Here is a 25,916-nt window from a genome sequence, read left to right on the forward strand (position 1 = left end):
ACCGGATGCAACTTTTTACCTGTGAACTGAGAATCCAACTGTGTAGGACAACAGACAGGAAAGACAATGCCCGATATGCCACTTGTTGCACTGTATCTGGAATGACTGGACATATAAAACCAGTTGTTAATATCTAACTCTCCTAATGCACTTATTTCTAACACCTTAATGCATTTACACTGTGCAGTGCTCCTTCAGTGAATCAGCACACAAGCTTATGTAACAAAAACAATACAAGAATGTTTCCACTCAGGATAACTATCACATAAAAATAAATTTTCTGCTGCTTTGATCAACTTTACTGGTAGCAAAGAACTTTGACTGGCACTTAAAGAAACATTTTCTCAACCCACAAGTTCTTCTTTTAAAGTTTGTGTGCATTAGGTTATAACTCTTTCTCAGTGGGCATTATGCCAGTTCTGCCCTTTGTCAAAGATGCAGTTCATAACTCTTATGGACAACATTTTTTTGGTGCAATCAAGAGGTGTAGGATGTCCAGTGTGGTGGGCTCCAGATTTTTTGCAGTTAATGTGCTGGAGTGCTGACCTCCAGCTTGCACTAGGATGGTCTGAAGCCAAGTGCGAAGTGATCTGGGTGAGGACTCGCCATGGTTCATGACGGGATAAGGTGAATTTCCCCCACAAGTGGATGTCAAGACTGGGAGGAAGGATAGAGCAGGAAGAATGGAGCAGGGAGCATGATAGGCACCATGTGCAGTGATGCACATATTGTACCAATCTGTTCTGGCGAAAAGCGATCTGAGCTGTCCATTTACTGGTTGATCTACTTTCCTGCCCACACCTACGGTCATGACCGGTAGGTGTAGTGACCGAAATAATACGATTGTGGATGCAAGCAGCTCAAAGCTTTTTCTAAAGAATGTCTGGGGTAAAAGATTGTTTCTCTTGGCTTGTTTGGGAACGCCTGAGTATCCCCTGAGAAGAGATAGAGAAGGTGATGGGGGAGAGGGAGTTCTGGGCAGTTTTGCTTTGATGCAACCCTGACCACGATAAGCAGTAAAAAGTAGATGGACGAAATAATGGTTGGAACTGTTTCTTGTTATGTTACCTTAACATGAGTTTTTGTTAGTTAGTTTGAGCTGTACAAAACAAAACCTGTATTAATATGGCGATTTCCATAATCCTGAAAATGTATATCACACGGATAATGAATCTGTAATAAAAGCTACAACAATCCTTTGTAACATAGCCTGTGTTTTTCAGTATTCCCATAGTCTTCTGAATCAGATGGTTGTGGACATTTTTGCAAACATCTCTTCCCAGTAGAACGATGATGTAAGCACACAGGCTTTTAGCTTGCTGGTGTGCAGCCAGGTAGAATGACATATGGCAAAGAGGCATAGGCAATGTGCTGCAAATCACACTTAGGTGAACACAATCTCTGCCTTGACTTTCAGGTTTCATAAATAATGCAAAGGAAAACATTTGGATTTCCCAGGAGTGAAGACAAATACCTTTGAAACTCTACTTTTAAGTGCACATGTTTAAAAAAAAGGAAAGGAATGAAGATATTCTTATCGACTGCAGCTACATGATAGTAGAAGACTAAGTCCAAGCATTTAATAGAGTAGGCTGAAAATACCACTTTGCTTGTTTAACTTTGACCTCAAAAGTACAGATCTATTTTAAAACTTGACATAAATCTTATCCATGCTGGTCTCAAGGTTCAGCAGAGACAGATCAGTGGCTGGTTCAGTGACATTTGTCCAGCTGAGCACAGTTCAAATAGATTAATGATGAAGCCTAAACTAATTGATCGTGATTTCAGTTTTTTTTTACTACATAGTTAATGTAAATATTAAATTGTCTATTTTTAAAGACTTTATACTGATAAGTCCGGAGAAGTCAGCTGAGCTTCAGGTGATAAAATAGTGTGATAAACAGTGTTAAAGGTGTGTAAATAATAGTCGGTGTTTGTATTGGAGATATTGTCAAATAAGAAGGATTTAGGTCCTAATCAGGACTATATAATTATCCTCTGGTGTTTTATTTTTTCAATCAAGGGTTAAGCTTTTTGATTATTATCAATGGGGCCTTAAATTTCAGGGTAATAAGTAAAGTAATGAAATAATGTATCAGTACAGAATTTAGAAAAAAAATAAAAGAGAGATTCATAAACAAATTCTGGTAATAGTGTTTTTCCTCAGGTGTTTCTTTTTTCAAGAGAGACTTCCCTGCTAAAGAGGATGGAACAGCTAAGTATGTGGATATGTGCTAAGGAGACACATTAAATAATAGATGTCTCAAATGCATTAAGTCTGACTTCATGGTGGACATCAGACTTCAGAGGGCAGTGACACTGAAAGAACCTGAGTAAGACATGTGTAAGGTTACAAACACAGAGTGCACGGTGACAATAGATAGGAGACAAGATCACTTTTCATTTAAATGAAAATACTGAGTTCTGATACACTGAAATCACACTTTTACTGTACTGTACACACTTTTAAGACTCTGAATTTTGTAATACATATGCCATTTTAATAATATGCAATATTTTTTTTAAATTAAGACTAATGTATATATTAAGGTGAGGCACCCACTAACACAGTAGCACTGAAAACAAGTCATAAATAAATGAGGGCAGATGTGAAAAAGAGGGCAAAGAGGGAAAAGAGGAAAGACAGAGAGAGAAAAATAAAGCTTTTCTACCTCTCACAGCTTGTGGGCTTTTGTTCGATAGCTGGTGGCTGTGAAAAGATAAGGTTTACTAATGGGGTGTTCAGGAGAATGTTTCATTTATTATGATACTTTACTAATGCGACTGTGGAGTAATATCGAGCGGCGGCGCTATTCATGCAAGCCCTGAGAGGTTTACATTGTAGAGCCTGTTACCGGTGCTTCCAAAACTGTTAGCTCTGGCAGTCACAGCCCTGAGAGGCTCTTAGGAAGCTTTAGCATAGCACCTGGAAACATTACGTCCACGGGTGTGACATAGAAGCTTTGCTCTTTTTCTCTGCATATATTTTCAGGCTATATTACTGAAATATCTACTTTACCTAACTTTGCTTACTAGCATAAGAATGTCACCACACCCACTATGTGTAATGTGTTTTAAGAGCCAATTTACACTTTCAGTGCTTTAAATATTGCTGTTTTTTGTTGTTGTTGTTGTTGTTGTTTTTAATTAAGACACTAGTATCTCTGAGTTTCACACTTTGGCACTGGTGCTCATGAGAGAGTGTCACTTCCAATTTTTCAAATGTGGATATTAATTCAGGACTGCTTTGCATTACGTTGGAATGCAAAATATCATTTTTCACTTGCAATATTAATGTTGTGAAGCTGCATTTTTTTCAGTTAGTGGTGGCATTTTTTTTTTTTGATTAATGCCACTACAAAGTCTTTTGCCTCCTTATGTAGATTCTGTCCAGACCACTGTTTCTCCAGCACCTTCTGACAAAACTACAGTATTTGCTGCCCTTTGGTGAGAGCATATTGGTTTACACTTTAGCCAAAGATAAATCATTGGTCATGAAAAATTAGCAATATATCATGATGACACACACACACAGCCATAGAGCCACAAGAAACTACAAGGAGATCGCAAAACCAGTCACACACTGCTCCTCCTAGTACACATCAGGAATGTAACACTCAGAAATGCTGCTTCATTTCACTGGACTCTCATCAGGAATGTTTGGGTATTTTTTGATCATATTTGATTGACCACCAATCCATCTATGTTCTACTTCTAATCAATGCAGTGTTAAAGGTTTGCTGGAGCATTTCTCAGCTGTCACTGGGCAAAAGGGAGGTCTATTGCAGGGCTAACACATGGCCAACTTTCAAATTGCCAATTAACCTAACCCATGCATGTCTTTGGACTATGGGCAGAAGGTGGTGAGTTCATGCAAGCTCCACAGAGAATGACATCAGTCAGCTAGAGGATTCAAACCAGAACCTTCTTGCTTTGAGGCAACAGTGCTAATCACTGCACTGGAGTGCTGCCAGATTGACCAGCTATCATAATAAATAGCTACACATTTTTCTTAACACTATTACGTGATTCAAATATGAATCATATATCCTACTCTCAGCATATGGACCCCACTGACTGCAACAAGAAAGTGATTTTCTGGGCTTTTAAATATGAAATGAAAACGTGAAATTTAAGATGTGTTAATTTAAAACTCAAGGCCAAGATGGTAAAGATACTGTACTGTATAGACATGTAATACGTAATACACATTAAGTATTAAATATGTAGTAGTTGGTATGTTGAAAGACTTCTAGATTCACTTTTGGTTTGAGATGGTATTTGTTATTTTCAGTTGCAATCTCTGAAATAAAAGCTTTCCAACTGTTGTTTTCTGGGATATTTCTATTTCAACATTTAATGCACTGAGCAAGCCACCATGCTCTCTACCTAGTTTTGATCTGAAGCCAAAAAGCAAATGAGAAAGAGCAGCATTGTTGCTGCAGTGCTTAGCATCGTGATATATTACCTCATCAGTGAACATTTCTCCTGGCTCTCTCCTGATACTTACGCATTGTAGTCGACTTTATTATTTTGTCAAGTTACCATCTCTGATGTTGGTGTGGCAGAGTTTCTGTAGGAGCCATTAAGCAACACAGATAGTTTATTATGAAGAAACCTTTAAATGCAATGAGATAGAAAATTATCCTTGTAAATGGGGTGGGTAATTTTATTTAATTTATTTTAAGAATTTGATAATATTAGATATTATGAGGTGGGGATGGGAAGCTATACTTTTTGCTCCTCTGACAGTTTAAAGCTTATATACCACAGGCAATGGAAAGATCAGTCATTTTTACTTCCATAATATAAGGGAGATTAAAAATGAGGTATATCCTAGAGAGTATCGAAGACAATACAATCAAAACACGTGAAACTGATATATAAAAGCCTACCACACAGCAGATAATCAACAAGAAGGAATGCATGCAGACACTGGACAACACCAACCCAGAGGTGTTCTGGAAGCAGAGAAAAAAAATTGAAGCTGAAGAACAGAGCCAGCACAAACAGATGTTGGAAAATGTACCAAAATCCAATAAAAACACAAAAAACTGCTAGAAAAGGTCAACTTAACCAAATCATTGCTAATTTGTAAGAGGCCTGCATGCAAGATAACAAATTAAGATCAAAAAGACATTTAAAAGGAAGGCAAATGCATTAGCTAAAAAACCACAGTGCAACACAAATGCAGACAAAAGTCAAGAGCCTGACCAATTTGATCAAACTCTGGCCTCGGAGGTCACAAGAATATAATACGTGGTTCAACAAGAAGGCTCAAACCAAGCAATCTACAAGGGAAACAATAGAATAGAAAGCATCACAAATAAGCTCAAAGACTATAAATTGCATCTTTCAGCTTTGATTCAGTTCCGACACACTGCATCTGTAATAGGAAACAGCAAAGGAAGCAAATCGAACCTGGAAATGCAACTTAATGTACTTAACATGCAGTTCTCTATTGATAACTAGAATCTCATTTTTTAGACTGACAGATGAACCGGCAAGTCTGACTGCTACTGAAAGCCAGTCTGAGATGCTATTGTTCTAAGTCAATTTGTGTCCAAGGTCAAAGTATGCTACAAAAAATCCCACTTCTGTTCCCCTTTCTTACTACCAATCAAGCCCTATTAGATCGTGAACCCTTTTGGGAGGGGAAACAAGATCAAGAAGAAATGAGAGAAGAATTGGAAAAGGGAGGGGGAATGGGTCTGCTTTTGTACTTCAGCATTAATAATGAGACATTAGCCTTAGCATACATAGAGCCCCAAGATAACCCAAGTAACTAAACCTTTGATTGCAAATTATAGATGTCACAGTTTTATTCACTGTTTTAATACACTGAAATATATTAAATATCAGAGAATTGATAGTATACTATGATACCTAAAAATGAATTAGTTGTAGGGATGTCCTATAGTACGTTGTTAATGTATTCTTTCATTCTTTGTTACCTTTTCTATTTTTTAAAACACAAAAAACAATACATATTTTTTATAAAGAAAATGACCAAACATGTTTTGGTCTTCTAACTCATCAACACACACAGTGGAACATTAGGCCAGTGCAAAATTCATTTGCCCTGTGATGCTAATAGTGTCCAGAATTAGAACAAGAATTAGTGAAACTGTAAAAAACAAAGACGAAAGATTAAATAGAAACTCCTTTTGTCATGCAGAGATACAAACTTACTGAGAATCTTCATAGTGAGATTGAACCTTAAGCTTTAGGTGCACATGCCAGTGCCTATAATTTAGTTAGTTTAATCTTCATATCACAGTAGAACTTGTCTTCATTTTTGAGAGTAAATACTGTGTCACTTTGTTATATAGAACACATATTCTATAGTGACTTTTGAGTCAAATTTAAGATGTTTTTTCAAACTATTTGAATGTAAGTCCTTTTTACTTGAAGATTTTCAAACCAAGCTATTTACTTTATATTAGTGCTGTCCGTTAAAATTACGTTAATGCCATAACCGTATTAATGCGGCAAATCTTTGTTAGCGAGTTAGAGCGGATCACCCCATGCGTGGGGATGCACGGCGCTAAGGCGTTAACTAACTAACCATGCTAATGCGTTGACGCTGTGCAGCCCCACGCACAGGCGATCCGTGTTAATGCGGTTATGCCGTTAACATCATTTTAACGAGATGATGCTGACAGCTCTTTGTATACGTTATTCATTCAACAATTTCTTAATTTTTGACACTTGCTGTGTACGCAAGATATATAATGTCAATATCCCCTTATAGATGCTAATAAATAGTTTATAGCTATATTATTAATTAATTTGTAAATGCTTTATAAACCATTATTAATGGTTTATTATGCATTAGTTAAGGGTGAGAAAGAGGAAAAAAAGTGACCGGTTTCTTGCCAAATAGTGAGCCAAATGTGTTCACCTATATATTTCATCTAGAGTTGCTATATTAAACATTTCAGACTAAGTTACTATCCTGTAAGCACAATCAGCATTTGTAAACATATTTTTTATCATATAAAATTGTACTTCAGAAATGCATTATAAATATCCACAACTATCAATCGGAGCTTTGTTGTAAAGTGTAAAGCATAAAACCATTTATTAATGAATAATAAATATTTATAAATGCCAAATGGGAGCCTTATTGTAAAGTGTAAAGCATGACACCATTTATTTATGACTAATAAACATTTATAAATGCCAAATGGGAGCCTTATTGTAAAGTGTAAAGCATAACACCATTTATTAATGACTACTAAACATAAATGACAAAAGAGAGTTTTGTTGTAAAGTTTAAAACATGTCAACATTTATTAAGGACTAATAAACATTTATAAATGCCAAATGGGAGCCTTATTGTAAAGTGTAAAGCATAACACCATTTATTAATCACTAGTAAACATTTATAAATGACAAAAGATAGCTTTGTCGTAAAGTTTAAAACATGTCAACATTTATTAATCACTAATAAACATTTATAATTGCCAAAAGTGAGTCTTAAATGTATAATGTCACCATTTATAACACTTAGACCTAAATTACAATCAGTGCTTGAAATAACATTTAACTACTGTCAAAAATGACAATGTATTGTAAGAGTAACACATGTAAAATTAAATGTGTTTTTTAAAACACCAAACAGTCACCCACTCCAAAAAAAGTTCATGCCAGACTGGTTCAAACTGGAAATATTTTTTGTATGTCCTTAAATAAGCGTCCCAGTGGTCCATCAGGGTGTCGCGAACCAAGCCAAGATGACCACTCAAGAACCATCAGGTGTTCCTCCAGCAACTTCTCAGTGCGATTTCCTCTTAGTCTACGGACATGTCCTTTGATGGTCATCCAAGCCCTTTCGATATGCTGTGTATGACTGCCAGATTGAGGATCTACAAACCACCTGCTGTGATTTACAGTGTAATGTCTGTACCTTATGTTTGTCAAAACATTCTTGTAGGCTCTCCACTCATCACTGATAATGGCACTACCCAACTTAACATGCTGTCTGATCAGAGGAACAAGGTGGCGCCTTGATCGTTTTTCAACAAGTTTTAACACGAGCCTTCGCCTTTTGTCTTTAATTCCCATCATTCCAAATACCCATTTCTTCCTTTTCCATGCATTTCCAAAGCGTCCACGTGCATACTGAAAACAAAAAGAATAAAATTAAACAGAATTAAAATGAAAAAGAATAAAATTAAATATCTACAAAGAAACATTCAAAAAGATGGTTGCTTCTACTAATTTTTTTTACTTATGGTAAAGGTTTCCATGTTTAGAGGACACAGTCAGATCTGCATTGATTCTAACAAACCTGTCTGAGAGTTTACCAACCTTTCGCTGATGACGGAGACAGCTTTCATCTATAACCACAAATTCTCTGTCACCACCAAGACGGTGTCCATTGTTTATTCTGTGTCTTTTAATTGCACGTATACAAACATGTCGAATGTGTCTTGCCATGCTACTTAGTGTTCTGGAGCTGCCAGCCACTTCATCATCGATCATATCTACTTGTCTGAGCCTGAGCCCTTGTGAAAATCTGTGATAGAAATTGAGGCAATTATTACTTACTGAGGCCCTAATTTTATTTCACAAGTCTCGTATTGGTGTTCAATTATGAAAGGTGCATTGCTATTAATGTCTACATCTACATATACCTGTAAATGAACTTCATCCAACTGAAAAGAGATGTTTTTGATTTCTCAAAGAGGGAGCCAGTTCTAATTGTTCTGGAAACTTTCCTATGACTTGCTCTTTTGCAGCACCTGAGAACATACCAATGAGTTAAGTAAAGAAATGGACCCTTAAACAAGAGCATTAATTGAAAAGATAATCACAAAATTAAGTATGAAGAAAATAATAATGAAAAGAGGTTAATGCTCCCTCTTGCATTGATAACCGAAATATTTTGTTATATTTACTACATGCACTACATTATCATGCATTATACATACCACATATATTGGTCTTTCTTCACCACGGAAATCATTTTCATCTTATGGTGACAAACAGGACATCTAAGCTTCTTTTTTAGCAGGTGTTTCTTCTGCAGCCATTTAATGAGCCTTAGTGCCTTATATTTAGTTTGTTTTCCTTCTATTCTGGCGCGCAATCTCATTCCCAAAGACATTGTGGTGGAAAAAAATGAGTAATTTATTTTATTATCACCTCGAAACACCGTAAAATACTCTATGGGAGTCTAGTGCAAATCGGTTCAGAGTTAAAGAACTTCACATGCTATATAAAACAAGCCCTATAATCAAAAATAGTCCCACGCAAAAAAGAGGATTGTCTCACCTGTTATAATGTATCTCCGACTTTGTTATGTAGATCTAACCCGCTGGATTCATGCTAAAAAAAATATGTTCTGCTGCCAAAGGGAGGGAAAACAAATTTAATTTAAACGCAGAGGAGCTTATACAACCATCCAATCACAGTTAACTTTATTAAGGAAAGCCCCTCCTCTCAGAGCGCGACAGGCAGTGGAGCGCTCTGGAAGGTCAAGCCAAAGGGGCACGAACAGACACACTGAAGGCGCTCGTTCAAGTTGCTGCGCCATGGATGGAGCAGAAGATAAAAATTTGTGTGCGTCTGCGACTTACACAGTTAGTACACGTTCGAAGAGATACAAAAAGCAGAGACTGGATGATCTAGATTGCACTAAGCCAACGACGTCAGCAGTTAGACATGAAGGTGAGTATAATGCTAGCTAGCTAGCTACCGAGCCATTTGGCTGCTAGCTACAGTGGCTAACTAACATCACATAACATGTGAATAGCTCTATTACTATTGGTTATTCCAAACGATTGATATCACTTAGTTGTATATTTTTAGTTTTGTTTATGTGCATCATTAAATTTATATTAAACACCCTGGTAAGGCAGTACACATAAGGATTATTTGCCTTGTTTTAGAAATGTCTGAACCACCACATGTGTATATAACATAATTTTTACAAAGTGGCTTTTTATAAATTCAAGTTGTAACCGTTTTTAATCAATATTTTATTTGAGTTTCCCAAGTTTAGATTATAAATTATTTTAGTATTGTAATTTAATAATTGTTTGTTCTTTAGATTCTTCTTCTAATCCTGCCCCTACTGCAACTGCCCTTCTTAACAAGGAGCGAGAGAAACTGACTTTTCTTAAGGAGGAACTGGAGCGCGACACCCTGATGGACCACTGGGACGCTTATTTAAGGACATACAAAAAATATTTCCAGTTTGAACCAGTCTGGCATGAACTTTTTTTGGAGTGGGTGACTGTTTGGTGTTTTAAAAAACACATTTAATTTTACATGTGTTACTCTTACAATACATTGCCATTTTTGACAGTAGTTAAATGTTATTTCAAGCACTGATTGTAATTTAGGTCTAAGTGTTATAAATGGTGACATTATACATTTAAGACTCACTTTTGGCAATTATAAATGTTTATTAGTGATTAATAAATGTTGACATGTTTTAAACTTTACGACAGAGCTATCTTTTGTCATTTATAAATGTTTACTAGTGATTAATAAATGGTGTTATGCTTTACACTTTACAATAAGGCTCCCATTTGGCATTTATAAATGTTTATTAGTCCTTAATAAATGTTGACATGTTTTAAACTTTACAACAAAACTCTCTTTTGTCATTTATGTTTAGTAGTCATTAATAAATGGTGTTATGCTTTACACTTTACAATAAGGCTCCCATTTGGCATTTATAAATGTTTATTAGTCCTTAATAAATGTTGACATGTTTTAAACTTTACAACAAAACTCTCTTTTGTCATTTATAATGTTTAGTAGTCATTAATAAATGGTGTTATGCTTTACACTTTACAATAAGGCTCCCATTTGGCATTTATAAATGTTTATTAGTCCTTAATAAATGTTGACATGTTTTAAACTTTACAACAAAACTCTCTTTTGTCATTTATGTTTAGTAGTCATTAATAAATGGTGTTATGCTTTACACTTTACAATAAGGCTCCCATTTGGCATTTATAAATGTTTATTAGTCATAAATAAATGGTTTCATGCTTTACACTTTACAATAAGGCTCCCATTTGGCATTTATAAATATTTATTATTCATTAATAAATGATTTTATGCTTTACACTTTACAACAAAGCTCCGATTGATAGTTGTGGATATTTATAATGCATTTCTGAAGTACAATTTTATATGATAAAAAATATGTTTACAAATGCTGATTGTGCTTACAGGATAGTAACTTAGTCTGAAATGTTTAATATAGCAACTCTAGATGAAATATATAGGTGAACACATTTGGCTCACTATTTGGCAAGAAACCAGTCAGTTTTTTTCCTCTTTCTCACCCTTAACTAATGCATAATAAACCATTAATAATGGTTTATAAAGCATTTACAAATTAATTAATAATATAGCTATAAACTATTTATTAGCATCTATAAGGGGAGCCTTATTGTAAAGTGGTACCAAAAATAAATATGAGATAAATATGGAAATATAAATGTCCATCCATCCATCCATCCATCCATCTTCTTCCGCTTATCTGGAGCCGGGTCGCGGGGTCAGCAGCCTAAGCAGAGAAGCCCAGACCTCCCTCTCCCCAGCCACCTCCTCTAGCTTATCCGGGGGAACACCAAGGCGTTCCCAGGCCAGCCGAGAGATATAATCTCTCCAGCGTGTCCTGGGTCTGCCCTGGCGCCTCCTCCCGGTGGGATATGCCCGGAACACCTCACCCAGGAAGCGCCCAGGAGGCATCCTGGGGAAATATAAATGTTTAATGCCAAAATTATAATATTCAAAGAAAAAGGATGTAATGTTTCTACATGACCAGCACCAAATCCATAAATCTTCTGTGTAATTTTATGAATACAATGAACTGCAGGTCATACAAAATCAAGCACCTAATCATGCAGTCTGCCACTGCAAACATTTGGCTCACTCTAAAGAGGTCACTAAAATCCAGTGTGGTACTGTCATCAATATTTAAATATTTAAAACAAAACTGACGCGAACATCAGCTCGCCTGACGTAAACTCCCCATGATGGTATTTGAACAAGTCAGGTTATGAAATTTCTCCTGTCCTATATATTTTACAGTCAGTTGTAATGTAGTATTATTACAAAATAGAAGCATTCAGTGGCAGACTAAGTAAGGGGCAGGGTTGCCAAGTACTAAGGCACATGTGTAAAAGTCACCAATGCACTGCTGACTCAGTAACTGGAGAGTTCCGAACTTCTTCTGACATTAACATCAGCACATAAACTGTGTGCCAGGAGCTTTATGGCGTGGGTTTGCATGGCTGAACAGTTTCTCTGTGCAAATTTTAGCTGACCCAGTGGTTTTTGCTAATATAGTGTATGCAGTAATATCTTACTGACTGTGCTTTTACTGACTGTGAAGTACTACGGTCAACTTTGTTCTTTTTAATGTGTGGTATATAAATAAATTTTGATTTGATTTGATCTTAAAGTTATGCACAGTAAAAGCCCCGGTAAGCCGCCATTTAGTATTCTTCTTAGCACACGCTAACCAAGCTACATTTAAAAAGAATTTCAGCTAAATGAAGGACAAGCAATGACAAACCTAATGACGAATTTATGGAGAAAAAAGGAGACAAAATATTGGCTGGTTTGTTCAGTAATGTGCTGTATGCTATCTTTATGTTAGATCGTAAACTCTTTTTGAAAGGGAAACGAGATCAAGAAGAGATGAGAGAGTATCTATATGAGACACTGTTGATTTTAAAGCAATTTCCATTAAGATATGAGGTAATGCTCTATCAAAAGCATAAATCAATGATTTTTTAAAATTCACATTCTCCGATGCAATGCAGAAAACTGGTCAAATTCATCCCATATCATGATTGTTCATAATCAATTACGTTGAAACCAAGCACACCATTGTTTTTCTTGTGACATTACCAATAAGTTTGGTGTGTCACATGGCCCTTTTACTATTGAAAAAACAAAAGTTGTATCCAAGATGGCCGACTTCTAAATGACCACCATGGTCACCACCCATCTTGAAGAGTTTGCCCCCTCACGTATACTAATGTGCCACAAACAGGACTTTAATATCACCAACCATTCCCATGTTATTACGGTGTATCCATATAAATAGCCCACCCTGCACTATAATTATTTTAAAACATGCATTGACCTGAACAACATCGACCACACGAGTTGCATAAAAATGAAAAATGATTGCTGCGAAATTTTAGCTTCATAAATAATATGTTTTATCATATCTTATATATGTTTTTGAAAATCAGTTCATTGATCCACTTTAGGCTTTTTTGTCACACACTGAAATCTGAGGCAATTTTTAACATGAGTATGTCAAAAACTATTAAAGATACATAAAAGATTATCTGAATTTTGCTGAGTATTCCTTTGATAAAATATGAAAACTTCCACACTCCTTGAGTTGTGTAATTCAATAACATATCATTCAGAAATCTTCAGTGCAATTTAAAAGATTTTTTTACTCTGCGCTCAAATATGCGACTTTGCATAGATGTTAGACTTTTTTCTTTTATTTAGTAAGCTCATCATCAGACATTTTTAATGCATCTGATGTATCTGTTGCAGATCTGGATTCATTTTGATGGTAAGAAAGAGAAGTGAATTTATTTATTTTTTCTTTTTGCCACAGACTTTGAAAAAATGGTTTGACAGTGGGTAGACAGACTATTTTCAAATATAAATATATATATATATATATATATATATATATATATATATATATATATATACATTGAAAAGTAAAATATATGATGCTAAGATTTTCACTGGAATTATTATAAATATTAAAATTTCCTGTCATAACATTTTAATGGGATGGAATGGCCCACAGTCCTTCTACAAGTGTTGATTAAGGAAACAGGAATTTGGAGGCACTGTTCTCATTTGTGCTGCCAACCTAAAATGCAGTAATATCATTAAGTTGATAAATTTCCCATAAAGATAACTTTTACATTAATGTCTCGTCATATATGAGGTTGTAGCAGTGATGGTTAAAATCTTAAATAAAATAGTTTTGCTCCTTTGCGGTACCCTGTAAATTGAACCATGAAATGTAACACCAGTTTCTGCGCAAGGCTTTTAAAGACAACAATACCTGTACATGCATGTTTCTCAAGTTACTTTCTACTCATTGTATTATAGATGATGTTCCTTCGTTATCCCTTTTTAATTATTCAGATCATTTACAGGTGCAAATTACAGCAACTCATCTCTCATGTTGCAGTAAAAGTGAAGTGGCCAAAACGTCAGTTTGATGTAATTTTCATAATCCAAATTAATTTTTCTACATTTTTTTTTAGATATTTTTGTTGGGATTTTTGAAATAGAAAGCAAACCTTTTCAGGCAAGTCCGCTGAGTCATGACAATTCATCCTCACAGCCACTGACATTAGTGTCTTAGCGGCTACAGTGTAAAGGTAGCGCTTTGCACTGTGATTTATTGAGTGGCCCCACTGCAGAGGGAAGTGGAGGGAGAATAAAGTGCTCTCACCTGAAAAGTGAGGCTCACTTTGGTCAGAGAGATTTTTTTTTTTTTTCCAGAGGCTTCACTGCTCACATTACTGTAAAAAGAGCCACCGAGGTCTGAATGATTCCATATTCATGAGTGGATTAATGAACAGTTGCAGGAATCGTGTCTGCGGCAGTAAATTAATTCTCAACATTTATCAGTGTTGAATATATGAATGGACAAAAACAAGTGTGCAGGAGGCTAAAGCGCTGACTATTTGCACTAAATAATGAACAGAGAGGGAATGTTTGCATCTTTCTCCTGCATGTTCAGATGAGTGCCTGGGATTTGACCCTGTAAACTGCTTGAACATACTCTTCTTCTTGGGTTTACAGATTTGTGCTATTGTAAGTTTCTGTGTTAACATATGTACAGTGCAGTCCATGAATCCAACACTTTCTGTGCATGTTGAGTTTTAGAAGTTCATGTCCCAGATTTAACATATTTTATCACTCCCATATAGTGAAACCTTCAATATGAGTAGGTTATAGCATAAAAATAAACATGAGTAAAAGGATTTTATGGCAGTCGGTCATCTTGACAACTTCTACAAACAACTTGAGGGCCTTTTTTTCTGGCTTTTACATCTTCAGTCCTCTAAGTCTCCTCTGATCCCATCAATTAAACTGCAGGCCTCTCTTTATAGAGGGCTTATGGCTTTCGTCCTTTGCACAGACAAGGTTGCACAGAGCCTCCACATAACTTGACTGAGTCGTTCACAGTAAATTGACATGAGTGTAAATTTTATTATATTGAATGTAATGTACAGTTACTATCAAAGAATATTAGCAATACATCAGTTTCATTAGGATTAAAAGTCAAATACAATTTAAATGCTGGGATTAAACTAACTAGATTAAGCAGAATTTTTCATTTTAACACAATGTTAAGCATGTCTACATCATAAAGTCAAGATATGTGCTTCCTTTACTGTGTCTCAAACAACAACATTGCCAGGACATATATAGGAAATATATCTATTAATAGTATTAATATTATTAATATTAATTTGATGTAAATGCCTCAGTCCAAAGATCAGTCTTAGACAGGCCGCCATGCTCACCATACTATCCAAAATGTAATACAATTAAATAAAAAAAAAAAAAAAAGAAGGTTGGGTTGTGCCTTAACTTACCTTGTCAGGTACTAGTGAGTGGCAACGCTCCTGACTTGATCTTCCTGGAAAACCCTTCTAGTCAGTAAAAATAATTTCACCATCAACTCAAGGAAAGTCTCTATGTGGTCATCCCCACCCTACAAATCCTAAACCAACTCACACTCACATCTCATCTCATTTTCTGATGTAACTAATAAGGATGGGGATTGATAACAAATCCAATTCCATAATTCCATTATCATTATCACTTATTGATTCGATTCTCATTGGGATCTTATTTGCTCTCCTTTGAGAGTCACCACCATTGCCACCAGTATACCGAAGAGATTAGATTGGTGGAAATTGCATGCTGCGTGTTCAAATGTTTGTGCATGTGAGGGGTATGTCCCTTCTTTGTTGTGATCAGTGTCATGGTCGTTAGTCAGAAACCTGCAATGTATTATACAGATTACACAGAACACTTTTTGAAGCAATGCATTGCATAACATTACTTTTTTGAATCTCTATAAAATGACCTGAAATGCATCGTCTTATAATTGCCATTTAACAAAATAAACCTCAGGCTACAGTTCCACGCACCAACACAAATCCCTATCCCAGTGAGGAAACACATATGATCTTTCTCTAAATCTTTAGGTATGAACATAAAGCTGAAAGCACAAAGCAAAGATGAAAACCAGCACAAAAGAAACTGGCACAATGGTTTTACTTTAGAAACATGTGCAGATAGAAATGGAGGCTGCAGCCTGACTGCTCATCACTGTCTTTGTTAGCCACTGCCACTGTCTGGCTGCTGGACTGGGGTTTGTATTCACTCAGCTTACTTCACTCTCGGCTCTTTGCTAGCTTAGCGTTAGCATTTAGTATGTGCAGGTGCTTACAAAGAGCTGAAGTTGTTTTGCTAGCATAATGCAGCTGTTTCTGTCCTGGATGCAGTTTTTATTTTACCATCAAGCTTTTGTCCTTTTGTGCTATAAAAATATTATTAATTTCTGAATCCACCCTGTAGACTGCACCACTGTTTTCCGCCTCTGGCACGGGAACTAAAATCAACTGACTTTAGTGCGAGTGCAAGAACTGATAAGTGGTATCGATAGGCAAGCAGACTAACGATTCCAAGAAGTTGAAATACTTTGAACCGGTTCTCTACATGAATTGGGAAGAATGAAGAGAATAAATTTTGTTAGATTCACATACTAGTTCGAGTCTCCCAAACACAGCAAAAAAATCAATTTTATGTGGACAAACAGAGTCCTTAAGCAAGGAAATTGCAAAAGTGGCTGCATTATAGATCAGAAAAGCCTTGGTATGCATTTACATTGTAAAAACCCTTGTTTTTTAAAAAGTGACTCATCTATAATCGTGGGAGGTTGTGGCCAAACTACGCAAACATCTTTTTAAATCAGACCTATGTGTTAATTTTCCACTGATGATATCAATTACACTGATTAACGCTTAGAGAAAATTGTGGGAAGCTTCACGGACATCCTTTGTAAACCAGTAAATCTCAGTTTAAAATCAGGTTTAATGATGGCCCTGATAACAGGACTCAAATTAATGCTTAAGCTGCCCATTTGTTCTGGTGTTGAACTTGACTGAATTCTTGCTGTAGTTCAGGAGATGTCCTTCAGCTTTGCCTAGTAGAAGTGAAGGACAATGTGTCACTGCAACATCAATGCTCCATTGCATCATATCTTTCCCGATGTCCTCGGTGTTTACTCATGGGCATTTTAGAGAGGATTCACATGAAAAAACTTTTCTGCTGTCTTTGTCATGGATGGCCAGTTCTGTGGTTATGAAAGGATGCAAAGATTCTCTTGTTGGTATTTTTCTTTTACTGTTGTCTTTTAGAAATATTTACTTTTAATACTGCTGAACAGGAACACCATACAGTATATGTTTTACGTGACTCCAACTGAACAATGCAGGATGACTCTTTTCTTTTCCTTAAAAGAGCTTCTGTGCATTAGTCCGTTCTCAGCGTGCACATCTCTCTAACTGTTCTTCTCAAACAATCTAAGAATACCAAATGCCCTCTTTAGCTGGTCCTGCCCTGAAGAAAATCTGCTAAAAGCAATAAAAGCAACAGTGTAAGACCACATAGAGCCCCTGCTATACTTGTCATCCTTATCATTCTACCCCACTTATTCCAGATAATAACAAATTATTCGCCATGCCACTCAAGAAATCCTGCTTTTGCCAAGAATAAAAGTCATTATGGTGCTTCACAAGATGTCCTTGATGAACAATCCTCGAGAGCAAAAACAGACATGGGAGTACAATAATGTCTTCATCACATGCATGTGTAAAGGCCACTCTTCATCACACCACTCTGCCACTCTGTTATTCATTCATCACTACGCAGGGTTGCCCTGGAAGCATGGACGAAGAAACTACGAGACAAAGATCAGACATTAAATGAATGACTTCTCCAGAAAAACAAAACAGCCCCAGAGTTTGTGCCACTTAATAGCTTTTCTGCTTTTGTACCCTAGGGTCCAGTCTACGCACAGAGCACAGAGATGGCTTTAACAAAAGATTATGAATGTACCTCTGAAACCAAGTGTCAACAGTAGGGTGTCTTTAAATATGGCAAAGGTTAAGTGCACAGCTTGTTTAGGTTAAAGCAACACAGGAGGTAGTGCACATATTTTAAAACAGTTTTATACAATATACAGTAATACAGACAAGAAGTACTCTGTTATAAAATACTGAAAGTGAGGTTAAACTATTTAAAATCTTAAATTCCACTAAGCATTTTGCTATTAGGCCTACTCTACTGAAAGTTGTCTTGACTGAGATGTCTAAACTACATGCAAGCAAGCTAGGATGGAGGATTGGAAATTTATACTTCCTCTCTAAATATAGAGAGGAAAGTTTAGGGTCTCTGCCTGCCCACTCTTGCTTATTTCTAACTTTTGACACTCTGAAAGGCTGGGGCTAACTGATTTAACTGATATTAGTTAATGTATGGTTGAATAAATACTAAATACTAAACTGATATTAGAATTTACAAAGAGCTAATCAGGGACAAAATTATTAGGTGAACTAGTGAAGCAAAATAAAGAGAGGGCATTGTAACGTTCTGAGAGGAGAATATCCAGGGATGTTTTACTCGGCAAAATGTTACCACCTCCTCTTTTATAAAGAATATGCCTAAACTTAATAAATAAACACAAATTGCAAAGTTATTACCAAGATAAAACAATGTATTTAGTCTAATTTGCCTGTCTAAGAAATATTCCTCAATTAAATCTAAGGTTTTATGTATGAGGATTTCAAATAGCAGTGTTTCTATACCCTTTCTGCCTCTGTGTAAGTAAGCAGCAGCCAGGCACAACTATTATAAGATCATTCCTCATCATCAATGATGTTAGAGAAGCAACTGTTGCTGTCCATTATTCTGGGAAGGGTTATAAGGCTATTTCCAAACAATAAGGTGAGAAAGAGTATCCATGACAGAAGAATTTTTTTTAAAAAATGAAGAGGTTTGCCTCTTGAAAGCCTCTTCTTTCTAAAGAGAAGATGGCAGCACAGCTTAGTTTTCCAAAGTTGCATCCAAAGAACCCACAAGCCACAGGCCTGGACACCTTGCAGTCAGTGACCCGTCCAGGAACACTTTTTCTCTAGAGTCAGTGATCATACTGATAATACTAAATGGTTTTGTTTCACAGGCATACATTTGTTTCCAAATTATCACCCCCAGTTTCTAGCCAGTTATTACAATACATAAATTTACCGTCATTAAATTTAATTAAAGGTCTTATTACTCAGCTATAACCATTGTTGTTACACGATAACATTAGAATCTTATTTGGCCATTACTTTGGTGATTAAGTGGTAATCATTTCCTTCTTCCATATTATTATCTTCTTATTGCCTCCTGGTTACCTCACTAATACCACACTATTAGAAAGCTGTAATAGTTTAGCAAACAACTACAACCTGACAGAAAGTTTAGGTTTCATCTGTTGTAATTTTAAAACATACAAATTCACGTAAAAACCTAAAAACAATAAACTATAAATAAATGTGTTTGAACTGTAAAATTCTATAACCAAAATTTAGTGTCAAGCATTCATGTTGTACTTTACAGATTTTCTCAGTTGTCCAATTGACTATTTTTAAATCACAGTTACACAGTTTCCAAAATAAAAAGAAAGTCAATTTTTTGTTTGCTCTTGAAAACTTTTTAGAATTTTTAGACAGCTGTCTACAGTTTGAACAAATATTAGTTTACTGTATATGGCTTTGTGAGCAAATCGGGTCATGTTTCTTTTAGCTGCACAGTTTCACTATCCATTATACACCAGAAGATTTTAATTGTGTATGATTATTCTAAAAGGGGCGGCCTGCTCAGATTAATATTTAAGCCTTCAGCTGCCTGGAAAAGTTGCAAAAGAGGACAGATGTGGTCTAAATGCTGGTTCTTTCCCTGTTGCATTGCAAGGAGCAGCGTTAGACGTGACGGCGGTGACATCTGTGGCTAAAGGAATACGAGAAACAGAACAACTGCCTTCACTGTTATATACAATTCCACTTTGTAGGCTTATGTTTAATTCCTCTTGTTTAGTTCTGTGAAGTGCTGCATTATTTTTCTTTTTGTTGTTACTTTAGTCTGTGTACTGTATTATTTAAAGGCTGGCTGGATTATTTTTGTTCTCTCTCCATACATGCAAATGTACATGCTCTTTGTCTTTACAAACTAATAATGCCTTAAGCCTTTTGACTGGTACTTATATAGCGCTTTTCTACTCTACTTGAGCACTCATTCATAGCTAAGTGCTTTCTTTCTAACATTCAAACACATTCACACGCCGATGTATGCATCTTGCACAAGGATAGGTGGCATGCAGACTGGAGCAGCCAGGGATCAAACCACCATGTACTAATTCGCAGACGAACGGCTCTACCGCCTGAGCTCAGCCAACCCAACACTGGAAATCAGCATTTGAATAATGTTACTTTTGACACATAAAAGAGGACAATGCTCCCTAGAAAAGTTATTGTCAAGTGCACTGTCCAATATTAGCAAAAACATGTGGGACAATAATTTTTCAATTAAAAATGAGAAATGCCTTCTAGACTCGATCATTGGACAAAGAAAATGTAAATATTTCAAATATTAAATATGCATAAACCCACCCTGGTTTACATATTGCCAAAGGACCTTTTGATTTTTGTCGCAATAATGTATTCACTGACACAAAAACAGACAGATTAATTAAAAGTTTTAGGATTTGAAGGGAAATGCATCTTCGGAGCTGACAACTTCAAAAATATTGCGAGAAATGCACCAAAGCATTTAAGAAAAACTGTAAGCAGCAAAGCCATGTTCCATTTTCTGTAAACCCATTACAACATCATTATAGTGGCTCTAGACAGCATGCCATGCTACTTTAATATTGAATGAGTGAGGGAACAGCACACCAACATCTTGCTTTCATGAAGCTATCAGGAAACCCATTCTGTCTCCAAATGTGTTTTTTACTGTAGATAGGGGTTGAGGGCACAGTAAGTATGCCTGTCTATTTTTAGAAATGCAATTTCAAAGTTTTCTGTCTTCATACACATGCACATGGGCCAGTTTTTAAATGAAAGGATGAATTTCCATGTGTGTGTGTGTGTGTGTGTGTGTGCGTGCTTTACGTGTGTGTGTGTTTTTGCTTTGCTTAGGGCTTGTTTGTAGTTTTAACAGGTAGCAAATACTTTCCTCTGTAGAGGAAACGAGCTGTGAAACTTTCCACTTCCTTACCTTTAGGCTTAAATGGGACTTAGTAACTGAGATATAAAATCTAGAAATCACCTCCCAAGTATTACCAGACAATATGTAAATTTAATGACTTCACCCTCTAGTTCAGTTATTTCATGGTAGGTTGGAAAGCTTGGCTATAGTGTAATCACCTGAATTTAGATTTGCACACAGCCTCAGGTGATGGTTTCCTGCACTCATTTTTTTTAGTTCCCACTTGCCCAACACCAACGCAGTCAGGAAGCTTAACTAAATGGACTCACAGTGCAGTGTTCATGAAACACCTCCTATCACACAGTCTCTTTCTACATCAGAGTGGAAGTTTTAAAGAGCAGCGATACTTTTAGCTAGTCTGCTTCTCACTGCAGGGCTGTTGCTTGTGACTGCGTTGGGCTACAAAGATGGGTTGTGCCTCCTCCACCCTACTTCGGATGATTTTAAGAGCAACTAAATTATCTCAGCGCTTGCTGAATGACAGCTCTGGAAGTACATAACAGAAAAATGTATTTACCAGCATAACCTTGTCATCTTATCAAAATAAAAAAATGTCTTGATGTAATAAAAGGAAATGTGACTCATAGTAATTCCTGTGTACAGTTTTTGAAAAGCAAGACTCCTGTCACATCTTAACACCTCTCACAAGCTCAGAGTGAGATCTGGCCTTTAGCCAGTAGTAGTAAATGTGTTATATTACAAGACAAAATAACCTTATCAGAACTGTCAGTCTATGCAGCTTGACTTTATAATCATGAACAATTAAGAACTTGAATTTTTTATAACATGGTCCATATTTTTAAGTTGAACTTCACAAAACTATTTCATTTCCATTCGTTTTAATGTATTTTCAAGTTGTATGCCATACATAGCTGTCTACAGCTTAAGGTACTAAGGTCAATACTTTTCTAAGGACATGTTCTCTAAATTGCAGATGGTTGTAGCTGCCACCTGATGCCCACAGGGTTCATCCAGGAATGGAACATTTGAGACGACTCTCTTGAGGCAGAGCAAGAGCTGAAATCATGTCTTTATGGAAACACTCTGGACTGGCCAGAGTAACAGCTACATGCAGTTAATTCGAACCAGTTTAATTTTCAGAGTTGCTCCACTGAAGGTGGACTCAAAAGTTAAAGTAACATTTATAACTTTTTAATGCAGTCTTTCTATTAGAATTGTGAAAATGTGTATGAGAATATAAATGTTAAAATTAGCCCCATGCCACACTAGGCTAGTGACTGGTCAGCGAACATCTGGCAATTGGGTCACGAGTGAAAAATGGGTTAAGGTGAAACTGGTGAGCCTTTTGAGATGTCGGCTGAAGCAGAGAGGAGCAACTTTTTTACTTTGAAGGTCAATGGACTCCTTTTCTGCCACTTTTTCAAGTCTTACCACTGGCAGGAAGCGGGTGTTTGCAGACAAGTTGCTGTCTTCCATGCCAAATATGGGCAACCATGGCAATCTGCTACTGACCAAATCACAAAGAGGTACCATCTTTCCAATACAACACATTTTCCCCCAGTGACCAGAGGTTGCCAGTGGGTTATCAGGGAGTCACGATCTGCTCTTTAGGCTTCTGTGACTGAGCTGAATCAGACATCAAACACCCTACCACTTCTCCTATACAAAGCAAACCCCTAACCTAAACCAACCGAGCGTTTCCAGACAAAAGAACCTGGAGGATTTCCTTTTGTGTGAATTTATTCTCCCACCAAGGTCTTTGTCACTGAGGTCACTGACAAACATGGAGCTGCTCATCAGGAAGCGTTTGTACACTTTGTAATCAGACTGTAAAACTAAATGTTAAAGAATGCCTAGCAGCTTCCAGCCATTGTGGCCTCCTATGATTTAACAGTGAGATGAGCTGAGGTGGTGCTGATGGTGGATTACAATAACAGGGCTTACTGTTGCTGACATTAAGGGCCATGATACATTATGTCTGATGTTGCCATTGTGAATTAATATATAAATCATAGAACTGAGTTCTTGATGTTCAAGGAGAATAGAGACATCACCCAGTTGGAGAATCTATAACCGTTTTCTGGGTCATTCCTTGTTCTTTTATGTATTACAAAATCAGAATATTATTTATTATCTCTCTACTGTCTCTTTTTTAGTGCTAATGTGGAGACCTTTCTCTGCAAACCACTTAAGGCATTCATTTTGCTGCTACTGCACAGAAACAACAAGATTATTTGTATTTTTACAAAAGAAGAAGAGGGAAGCAGTTGGAACTTGACTTGTCATTTTTTCTTTATATGTCAGACTGCAAACAGTAGGAGAATCTCTCCAAGCATTAAAAAGTATTTTTATTTTACAGCTTTCACTTAAGAGAGTAATAGTACAAAAAAAATGAAATTACATGAAACATCATTTATACACAATATCATACAGCACTCTTTTATTGTGACAAGTCTTTCTTTGTCTTAAAAGCATAAATCATTTCATGATTTTATTTTCATTGAAACTGTATGAGTCATCTCGGAAAAAGTTTACATGGAACAGAAACAAATGGCAATGATTTAAATTCTGAACAGTTGCGTCACGCTGTGGTCGATACAAGCTATTTTTGTACTCATATCCATGTGTGCTCCTCTGCACGTCAGCAGCTGAGAAAAATCAGTCAGATTGGTGCCAATGCTCAACCTTCCAACGCTCTGGGTCAGCATCCTGGAGATGTGCCAGAAAATCCAGCTTCTCGCGACCATATGGGGTCTGCTTCTCTTCACCACCTCCGCACCTCCCCTCCTTCATCCCTACCTCCAGGGCTGCCACCTGACAAATCTTCAAATATATCTTCTTGCATAAAAAGCAAGAAAAAAGTAAAACAATAAGACTTTCTGTTAACAACAAGTAGGAATATTACTTTGCATCCCAACATTTAAGTCTAGATGGGAAAATTATTTAAAATTAATACATATATGATGAAAACTTGACATTTATGCCATAATTTACTTTATTAAGTAACCTGTTATTAGTGCAATGGTTCAATCTTTGATATTAACAAGAATAACAATGGAGGTTGGAGCTTTAAATGAAAATATCTAGATTTTTAATTATTTTGCATTTTTTTTAAATACAAGACTTTGTCTTTAACAAAGAATTGTAGGTGGTCTTGTTGCAAAACTTTTTTAAACAATTCACTGCAGAAACAAAACAAAAACTAGTTATTTGCATATCTTGTTCCTTGCCAGCTTCATGGCAGGTGCCAACACGACAAACTATCTTTATTCTTCATGAATGTTTTGCGCATTTGATAATTATTGTCTTCCATATAATGAGCACCTCTTTGAACTGAATTCCCTCGCGGAGTGACATTCGGTGCATATCTAATTTGTGGTGATGAAGCCAGTGTGCGTATGTGAATGTATTTGAGAGCGAATTCTTGAGCTACCTGACTGTTAGAGCCCAGTGTAGGGAAAATGTTCCCTATTGGTTGAAAGATGGCAGCAGGGGCAGCTGCAGGACTGACCCTGCCAAGGACGGAGAGCTTCCCATGCCTGTTCAATGCCATAAAATGGGTCATTGAACAGCTAAATGGAGTCATTATGATGAGTAATTAAAAGAATACGGCTAAAGACTCCCAAATTCCCCCTTTCTCTTGGTTCCGCTGCTTTTTGTGTTGTCATGGGTCTTTGCTGAAAGGCAGCTGTCTTGGGCCACTTTAACTATCACCCCTTTCACTGGAATGCAAATAGCAGCCTCCACCACTAATTGGATCACATTATCTATTGTCCTCTCATAGACTGAAAATCTAGCCATTTTGCCGTTTTCCATAACTGATTGTTGGAGATTTGATTTTTCCAGTGCTTTTCATTTGACCCAACATGTTATACACTCTGAATCACAAGAGATGAGAACAAAGAATTGTTTGCTTAGAGTAACATGAATACTGAGTGTAAATGTCATTTAGAGCTTGCTTATGTAGATATTAATATTTATGTAAGTGTGAAAATTGCAGCCTTGCATTGCGAACAGAGAAATATACCAGCACGGATGAGGCATGGACAAAGGATGAAGAAATTGTGTTTTCCTTCTGTTTTGATTATTGCAGCGAATACAAAGCGTGGCTTTCTTTTGAGTGTAAAGCTTTTCTTTCTCTTTATTTTAACTTCCAATAAAAATGCATGAATTTGTGCACAAGTTGCTTTCCCCTGGGCAATGTGTGTAGAATATTCTATTTTGCTTTATAGGCAGTCATTAAGACGATGGGGGATGGGGTGGAGGGTGATGTTTGATTAATTAGTGAGCCTAAGTTTGGCAAGACCGGAAACTGAAACAGAGGATTTCATTAGCTTGTGCTTGTTAGATAAGGTTAATGAGGTAGTTCTAATTCTTGAAAAGAAAATACATATATTCATGCAGCTGAATTCATTTTGGAGACTATAAGCCAAATGAAGGTGAACAAGCAGGGGGGGTGTTATTGTTGTTTGTTTGTTTTGTTTTGTTTTATTCATGATTCATTGAGAATGGTATCCATGGATTCTATTAAGATGTTGACTTAAGGTTAAATGGTTGACATACTGACATAAAAAAATCAATTTTATGAACCT

The 25,916-nt window shown here is 36.4% G+C and overlaps 1 protein-coding gene and 1 long non-coding RNA gene across 3 annotated transcripts in view; one reads left to right on the plus strand and one right to left on the minus strand.

Annotated features, from left to right (window-relative positions):
- elfn1a (extracellular leucine-rich repeat and fibronectin type III domain containing 1a) overlaps positions 1-25,916 on the plus strand; it is an 82,675-nt gene that overhangs the window by 30,045 nt on the left and 26,714 nt on the right. The window lies entirely within an intron of this gene.
- Positions 7,949-9,109, minus strand: LOC143418526 (uncharacterized). Of its 2 annotated transcripts, XR_013098513.1 has the most exons (4): positions 8,940-9,109; positions 8,643-8,750; positions 8,317-8,524; positions 7,949-8,127 (listed from the first exon to the last, which is right to left on the minus strand). It is a non-coding gene; the product is annotated as an uncharacterized LOC143418526 (long non-coding RNA). The 2 variants fall into 2 exon arrangements; XR_013098512.1 differs by having other exon boundaries at positions 8,317-8,750.

Source organism: Maylandia zebra, linkage group LG4 (assembly GCF_041146795.1).
Source record: "Maylandia zebra isolate NMK-2024a linkage group LG4, Mzebra_GT3a, whole genome shotgun sequence".
Classification (NCBI taxonomy): domain Eukaryota; kingdom Metazoa; phylum Chordata; class Actinopteri; order Cichliformes; family Cichlidae; genus Maylandia; species Maylandia zebra.